Source organism: Rhipicephalus microplus, unplaced genomic scaffold (assembly GCF_043290135.1).
Source record: "Rhipicephalus microplus isolate Deutch F79 unplaced genomic scaffold, USDA_Rmic scaffold_670, whole genome shotgun sequence".
In the NCBI taxonomy this organism is placed as follows: Eukaryota; Metazoa; Arthropoda; class Arachnida; order Ixodida; family Ixodidae; genus Rhipicephalus; species Rhipicephalus microplus.
This window is the reverse complement of record NW_027465226.1, coordinates 11,613-20,000: the sequence shown is the minus strand read 5'-3', so window position 1 is coordinate 20,000 and position 8,388 is coordinate 11,613.

Sequence of the window (8,388 nt, the reverse complement as noted above, 5' to 3'; positions counted from 1 at the left end):
TGGTTTTCGTTTTTCCGTGCCGCCCCGGCTGACGCGGTTTTCGCGCCGCCCCGGCTGACGCGGTTCCGACTTTGCACTTTTTGGCTCACCCCGGCTGGCGGCCCACTCACTCGATCGCCAGGTCTGTTTGCCCCGGTGGTTCCACCGCCAGGCTTAAGCGCGAACTTTTTTTGTTTGTTTTCTTTTGATTAAGCGCAAGCTTTTTTCTTTGTTTTCTTTTGATTAAGCGCGGGCTTTTTTCTTTGTTTTTTTTGCATTCGCCCCGGCAGACGCGGTTTTTGCGCCGCCCCGGCTGACGCGGTTTTTGCCGCCCCGGCTGACGCAGTTCGGACTTAGCACTTTTCGGCTGTGCCTGGCTGGCGGCCCACTCACTCGATCGCCATGTCTGTTTGCCACAGTTTTCCCGGTGGTGCCGCACCCGGGCTCGCCCCGGCTGACGCGGTTTCGTGCCGCCCCGGCAGACGCGGTTTTCGCGCCGCCCCGGCTGACGCGGTTTCGTGCCGCCCCGGCAGACGCGGTTTTTTGCCGCCCCGGCTGACGCAGTTCGGACTTGGCACTTTTTGGCTGAGCCTTGCTGGCGGCCCACTCACTCGATCGCCATGTCTGTTTGCCACAGTTTTCCCGGTGGTGCCGCACCCGGGCTCGCCCCGGCAGACGCGTTTTTTTTTTCTTTCGCCCCGGCTGACGCAGTTTTCGCGCCGCCCCGGCAGACGCGGTTTTCGCGCCGCCCCGGCAGACGCGGTTTTTTGCGCCGCCCCGGCTGACGCAGTTCGGACTTGGCACTTTTTGGCTGAGCCTGGCTGGCGGCCCACTCACTCGATCGCCATGTCTGTTTGCCACAGTTTTCCCGGTGGTGCCGCACCCGGGCTCGCCCCGGCTGACGCAGTTTTCGCGCCGCCCCGGCTGACGCGGTTTCGTGCCGCCCCGGCAGACGCGGTTTTTTGCGCCGCCCCGGCTGACGCGGTTTTTTGCCGCCCCGGCTGACGCAGTTCGGACTTGGCACTTTTCGGCTGTGCCTGGCTGGCGGCCCACTCACTCGATCGCCATGTCTGTTTGCCACAGTTTTCCCGGTGGTGCCGCACCCGGGCTCGCCCCGGCAGACGCGTTTTTTTTTTTTCTTTCGCCCCGGCTGACGCAGTTTTCGCGCCGCCCCGGCTGACGCGGTTTCGTGCCGCCCCGGCAGACGCGGTTTTTTGCGCCGCCCCGGCTGACGCGGTTTTTGCCGCCCCGGCTGACGCAGTTCGGACTTAGCACTTTTTGGCTGAGCCTGGCTGGTGGCCCACTCACTCGATCGCCATGTCTGTTAGCCACAGTTTTCCCGGTGGTGCCGCACCCGGGCTCGCCCCGGCTGACGCAGTTTTCGCGCCGCCCCGGCTGACGCGGTTTCGTGCCGCCCCGGCAGACGCGGTTTTCGCGCCGCCCCGGCTGACGCGGTTTTTGCCGCCCCGGCTGACGCAGTTCGGACTTAGCACTTTTCGGCTGTGCCTGGCTGGCGGCCCACTCACTCGATCGCCATGTCTGTTTGCCACAGTTTTCCCGGTGGTGCCGCACCCGGGCTCGCCCCGGCTGACGCAGTTTTCGCGCCGCCCCGGCTGACGCGGTTTCGTGCCGCCCCGGCAGACGCGGTTTTCGCGCCGCCCCGGCTGACGCGGTTTCGTGCCGCCCCGGCAGACGCGGTTTTTTGCCGCCCCAGCTGACGCATTCGGACTTAGCACTTTTTGGCTGAGCCTTGCTGGCGGCCCACTCACTCGATCGCCATGTCTGTTTGCCACAGTTTTCCCGGTGGTGCCGCACCCGGGCTCGCCCCGGCAGACGCGTTTTTTTTTTTCTTTCGCCCCGGCTGACGCAGTTTTCGCGCCGCCCCGGCAGACGCGGTTTTCGCGCCGCCCCGGCAGACGCGGTTTTTTGCGCCGCCCCGGCTGACGCGGTTTTTTGCCGCCCCGGCTGACGCAGTTCGGACTTGGCACTTTTTGGCTGAGCCTGGCTGGCGGCCCACTCACTCGATCGCCATGTCTGTTTGCCACAGTTTTCCCGGTGGTGCCGCACCCGGGCTCGCCCCGGCTGACGCAGTTTTCGCGCCGCCCCGGCTGACGCGGTTTCGTGCCGCCCCGGCAGACGCGGTTTTTTGCGCCGCCCCGGCTGACGCGGTTTTTTGCCGCCCCGGCTGACACGGTTCGGACTTTGCACTTTTCGGCTGTGCCTGGCTGGCGGCCCACTCACTCGATCGCCATGTCTGTTTGCCACAGTTTTCCCGGTGGTGCCGCACCCGGGCTCGCCCCGGCAGACGCGTTTTTTTTTTTTTTTCTTTCGCCCCGGCTGACGCAGTTTTCGCGCCGCCCCGGCTGACGCGGTTTCGTGCCGCCCCGGCAGACGCGGTTTTTTGCGCCGCCCCGGCTGACGTGGTTTTTGCCGCCCCGGCTGACGCAGTTCGGACTTTGCACTTTTTGGCTGAGCCTGGCTGGCGGCCCACTCACTCGATCGCCATGTCTGTTTGCCACAGTTTTCCCGGTGGTGCCGCACCCGGGCTCGCCCCGGCAGACGCGTTTTTTTTTTTCCTTCGCCCCGGCAGACGTGGTTCCCCCCCCCCCTCCGTCTTTCTTTTTGTTTTTTTTTTTCGCCGCGGCTGAAGTGGATTTTTCGGTGCCTCGACGCCCCGGTAGTCGCGGTTTTTCCGTTTCCGCACGGCCCCGGCTGACGCTGCTCGGTCACAGTCGCCTTTTGTGGTGATTGCAGACTTCTTGAGCGCGGGTGTTTTTTTTTTTGTTGTTGTTGTTGTTTTATTACGCATTCGCTCCAGCAGACGCTGTTTAGACTTTTTGTTTCCTCTTTTATCCTGCGACGAGGTGACGAGGTTTATTCGGTGCCCCGCCGCCCCGGCTGAAGTGATTTTTCCTGTCCCGTGCCGCCCCGGCTGACGCGGTTGGGACTTCGCGTTTGTTCGGCCGCCACGGGTTTTGGCGCACTCGCTCGGTTGCTTGTTGTTGCCACTTGTTGCGAACCCAGGTTTCTTGAGCGAGCGCGGGCGTTTTTTCTTCCTTTCTTTCTTTGTTCTATGTGTTAGCGAATCGGCCTTTAATATCACACGAGGACTCACAACCAACAATTTTCAGTTTGAAGTGTAAAAAATCTGCAGGTGTTGACGTAACTGACTTGCCCCGTACCCTTGAGTACATCCATGAAGTTCTCGTAGTACTACTAAATCGCATTATTCCAAGTGGAGAAATTCCCATAAACTTGCAAACCTCTACACGAAAATCGGTGCGCGTGATAAAGTTGAAAATTATCGTCCGATATCAAATGTGCCTTCTATAACACAAATTCTAGGAAAAAAAAAAAAAAAACACTTGTTCGCCGTTTTCTGCGCCGTGACTGGCAGCACTCCGGCGAAGCGAAACGGGGTCGATTCGAGCACGATATCGGCGTCTTTCGACGTGCTCGCCGGCGACCGTCGCACGAGTACGTCGCACGAGCGCGTCTGCCGGGGCGCCGTTTGCGAAGCCGACGCAAAAGTGGGAACCGCCGCTCGGATGATCGCCGCTTTCGGCAGAGTGAGTGTTGGCACTCCGGGGAAGCGAAACAGCGTGAATGCGCCCACGAAATCGGCGTATTTTGAAGTGCCCGCCGGCGACCGTCGCACGAGTACGGTAAACCGCGTCAGCCGGGGCGTAGTTCGGGACGCCGACGAAAAAGTGGGAAGCGCAACTCGGATCTTCGCCGTTTTTGCAGGAGTGAGTGGCGGCCCTCCTGCGAGACCAAGAAGCATCGATTCGTGCACGAATTCGGCGCCTTTCGACGTGATCGCCGGCGACCGTCGCTCGAGTAGGGCAAACCGCGTCTGCCGGGGCGGGCTTCGGGACGCCGATGCGAAAGTGGGAAACGCTGCTCGGATGTTCGCCGTTTTTGGCCGAGTGAGTGCTGGCACACGGGCGAAGCCAAACGGGGCCGATTACGGCACGATATCGGCGTCTTTCGACGTGCCCGCCGGCGACCGTCGCACGAGTACGGTAAACCGCGTCAGCCCGGGCGGAGTTCGGGACGCCGATGCGAAAGTGGAGAACGCCGCTCGGATCTTCGCCGTTTTTGGAGGAGTGAGTGGCGGCACTCCGGAGAAGCCAAGGAGCGCCAATTAGCGCACGATATCGGCGTCTTTCGACGCGCTCGCCGGCGACCGTCGCACGAGTAGGGCAAACCGCGTCTGCCGGGGCGGGGTTTACGACGCCGACGCAAAAGTGGGAACCGCCGCTCGGATGTTGGCCGTTTTTGGCAGAGTGAGTGCTGGCACTCCGGCGACGCGAAAGAGCGCGAATGCGCCCACGAAAGTGGCGTATTTGGACGTGCGTGACGGCGACCGCTGCAGGAGTACGAAAAACCACGTCAGCCGGGGCGAGCGACACACGGCGGTCTGGGTGCTTATCGCTGCTATTATAGGGGCACCCCGGCAGACGCAGAAAAAAAAAAAAATTTTCGACCTTCTTTTTTGCTGGTCGAGCTCGGGTAACCCAGGTCGCAATGGGAGCCGCGCACGAAAGCGGCGTCGCGAGACGCGTTCGCGGTCGCTAGTCGCACGAGCTCGGCAACCGCGTCAGCCGGCGCGGAGTTCGGGATGCCGACGGCTAAGTGGGTACCGCTGCTCGGATGTTCGCCGTTTTTGGCCGAGTGAGTGCTGGCACTCCGGTGAAGCCAAGGAGCGCCAATTCGTGCACGATATCGGCGTCTTTCGACGTGCCCGCCGGCCACCGCCGCACGAGTACGGCAAACCGCGTCTGCCGGGGCGGGGTTCGCGACGCGTACGCAATAGTGGGAACCGTCGCTCGGATGTTCGTCGTCTTTGGCCGAGCGAGTGCTGGCACTCCGGCGAAGCGAAACGGGGCCGATTCGGGCACGATATCGGCGTATTTCGACGTGCTCGCCGGCGACCGTCGCACGAGTACGGCAAAGCGCGTCTGCCGGGGCGAGGTTTGCGACGCCGACGAAAAAGTGGGAAGCGCCGCTCGGATCTTCGCCGTTTTTGCAGGAGTGAGTGGCGGCCCTCCTGCGAGACCAAGAAGCATCGACTCGCGCACGATATCGGTGTCTTTCGACGTGCCCGCCGGCCACCGCCGCACGAGTACGGCAAACCGCGTATGCCGGGGCGGGGTTGGCGACGCCGACGCAAAAGTGGGAACCGCCACTAGGATGTTCGCCGTTTTTGGCAGAGTGAGTGCTGGCACTCCGGCGAAGCGAAAGAGCGCGAATGCGCCCACGAAAGTGGCGTGTTTGGACGTGCTTGACGACGACCACCGCAGGAAAACGAAAAACCACGTCAGCCGGGGCGAGCGACCCATGGCGGTCTGGGTGCTTATCGCTGCTATTATAGGGGCACCCCGGCAGACGCAAAAAAAAAAAAAAAAATTTTTTTCGACATTCTTTTTTGCTCGTCGACCTCGGGTGACCCAGGTCGCAGTGGGAGCCGCGCACGAAAGCGGCGTCGCGAGACGGCTTCGCGGTCGCTAGTCGCACGAGCTCGGCAACCGCGTCTGCCGGGGCGGAGTTCGGGACGCCGACGGCTAAGTGGGAACCGCCGCTCGGATGTTCGCCGTTTGTGGCCGAGTGAGTGCTGGCACTCCGGCGAAGCCAAACGGGGCCGATTCCGGCACGATATCGGCGTCTTTCTACGTGCTCGCCGGCGACCGTCGCACGAGTACGGCAAAGTGCGTCTGCCGGGGCGGGGTTTGCGACGCGTACGCAATAGTGAGAACCGTCGCTCGGATGTTCGTCGTCTTTCGCCGAGCCAGTGCTGGCAATCCGGCGAAGCCGAACGGAGCCGATTCGGGCACGATATCGGCGTCTTTCCACGTGCTCGCCGGCGACCGTCGCACGAGTACGGTAAACCGCGTCAGCCGGGGCGGAGTTCGGGACGCCGATGCGAAAGTGGGAAGCGCCGCTCGGATCTTCGCCGTTTTTGGAGGAGTCAGTGGCGGCACTCCGGTGAAGCCAAGGTGCGCCAATTCGCGCACGATATCGGCGTCTTTCGACGTGCCCGCCGGCCACCGTCGCACGAGTACGGCAAACCTCGTCTGCCGGGGCGGGGTTTGCGACGCCGACGCAAAAGTGGGAACCGCCGCTCGGATGTTCGCCGTTTTTGGCAGAGTGAGTGCTGGCACTCCGGCGAAGCGAAAGAGCGCGAATGCGCCCACGAAAGTGGCGTGTTTGGACGTGCTTGACGACGACCACCGCAGGAAAACGAAAAACCACGTCAGCCGGGGCGAGCGACCCATGGCGGTCTGGGTGCTTATCGCTGCTATTATAGGGGCACCCCGGCAGACGCAAAAAAAAAAAAAATTTTTTTCGACATTCTTTTTTGCTCGTCGACCTCGGGTGACCCAGGTCGCAGTGGGAGCCGCGCACGAAAGCGGCGTCGCGAGACGGCTTCGCGGTCGCTAGTCGCACGAGCTCGGCAACCGCGTCTGCCGGGGCGGAGTTCGGGACGCCGACGGCTAAGTGGGAACCGCCGCTCGGATGTTCGCCGTTTGTGGCCGAGTGAGTGCTGGCACTCCGGCGAAGCCAAACGGGGCCGATTCCGGCACGATATCGGCGTCTTTCTACGTGCTCGCCGGCGACCGTCGCACGAGTACGGCAAAGTGCGTCTGCCGGGGCGGGGTTTGCGACGCGTACGCAATAGTGAGAACCGTCGCTCGGATGTTCGTCGTCTTTCGCCGAGCCAGTGCTGGCACTCCGGCGAAGCCGAACGGAGCCGATTCGGGCACGATATCGGCGTCTTTCCACGTGCTCGCCGGCGACCGTCGCACGAGTACGGTAAACCGCGTCAGCCGGGGCGGAGTTCGGGACGCCGATGCGAAAGTGGGAAGCGCCGCTCGGATCTTCGCCGTTTTTGGAGGAGTCAGTGGCGGCACTCCGGTGAAGCCAAGGTGCGCCAATTCGCGCACGATATCGGCGTCTTTCGACGTGCCCGCCGGCCACCGTCGCACGAGTACGGCAAACCTCGTCTGCCGGGGCGGGGTTTGCGACGCCGACGCAAAAGTGGGAACCGCCGCTCGGATGTTCGCCGTTTTTGGCAGAGTGAGTGCTGGCACTCCGGCGAAGCGAAAGAGCGTGAATGCGCCCACGAAAGTAGCGTATTTGGACGTGCTTGACGGCGACCGCCGCAGGAGTACGAAAAACCACGTCAGCCGGGGCGAGCGACCCACGGCGGTCTGGGTGCTTATCGCTGCTATTATAGGGGCACCCCGGCAGACGCAGAAAGAAAAAAAAAATGGGGACATGGCGTGCGTCACCGTGCGGCTTCGCAGCGTTGCCGAAGTCGCCGAGCCCTTCGACTGAGCCGAACGGCGGACAGGGAACGTTGGTCGGCCGTTCTAACCTGTCGGTGCCACGCCGAGACGTCGTTAAGGAAAACCGCGTCGTGGGCCTCTACGACGCCGTCGAGTCGTTGTACGTTTGGTGTCCAGCGTGTCGGCGGCGAGTAGCGGACACGTCGTTCACGACTTCGGTCTTTCGCAGTCGACGCGAACTTGCGGAGAGTCGTGGTGCCTCACGTTTTCGGCAGAAACCGCGGCGGAATTTTCCCGTGCGTGCGCGCACGACCTCGGTGCTGTGCCGTCAGCGTAGTGTTGCACAAACTCGTGGCCTACCCAAGGTGCGGTACGTTTGCGGCCGTATCCTCGGTGGGAATTTCGTGAGTAGGGTCGCAAATTCTACGACCTCGGCGGGTTTGAGAGCGACGTAGACTTGTGGCACGCTCAACATGCCACACGTTTCGGGGCACACCCGCGGTGAAATTTTCTCGAGTACGCTCGTATTAGGGCCCAAGGAGGTCTGGGTACTTATCGCTGCTATTATGTGGGGGTTCTCGTGAGCGGCGTACGCGAAAGCGACCGGGTGTCTGATATGCGGCGGGCTTCGGCCTCGTCAAGCGTGTCCTCGGGTCTGCTCCAGGGGAATCCACGGCAGTCGTCTGCAGCCTCATCCGCTTGATGCGTTAGGGGCTGGTTGTCGGACGGTGCCGTTTTACCACGATATCGAGGTGTGTTCCGTGTCGTCCTCGGGCGATTCAGATGCGAAAGCGCCGAAGACGCGGGCGTGACCCGTCGTCTGGCGGCTTTGCAGTCTCGGCTCCGTTGCTAGTTCCGGCCGGTCCACCGACAGTGCAGCGGGCTTGGGCAACCCGCACGGCGCGACCGAGTCGATGCAACGAAAAAGAGCGAGCATGAACGTGCTTCTTGCCGCACGGCTCCCACTCGTCTTTCGGGAAGGTTGTGCCGTAGCGAGCTCGAACGCCGTCATCTCGGAGTGCAAAATAAGCGTGTTGGGGCGCCTGAAGGTGGCCTCCGCCGCACACAGACTGCGTCCGGCCCGCCGAGGGCGAGGACGGACGCGCAGTCGAACGAT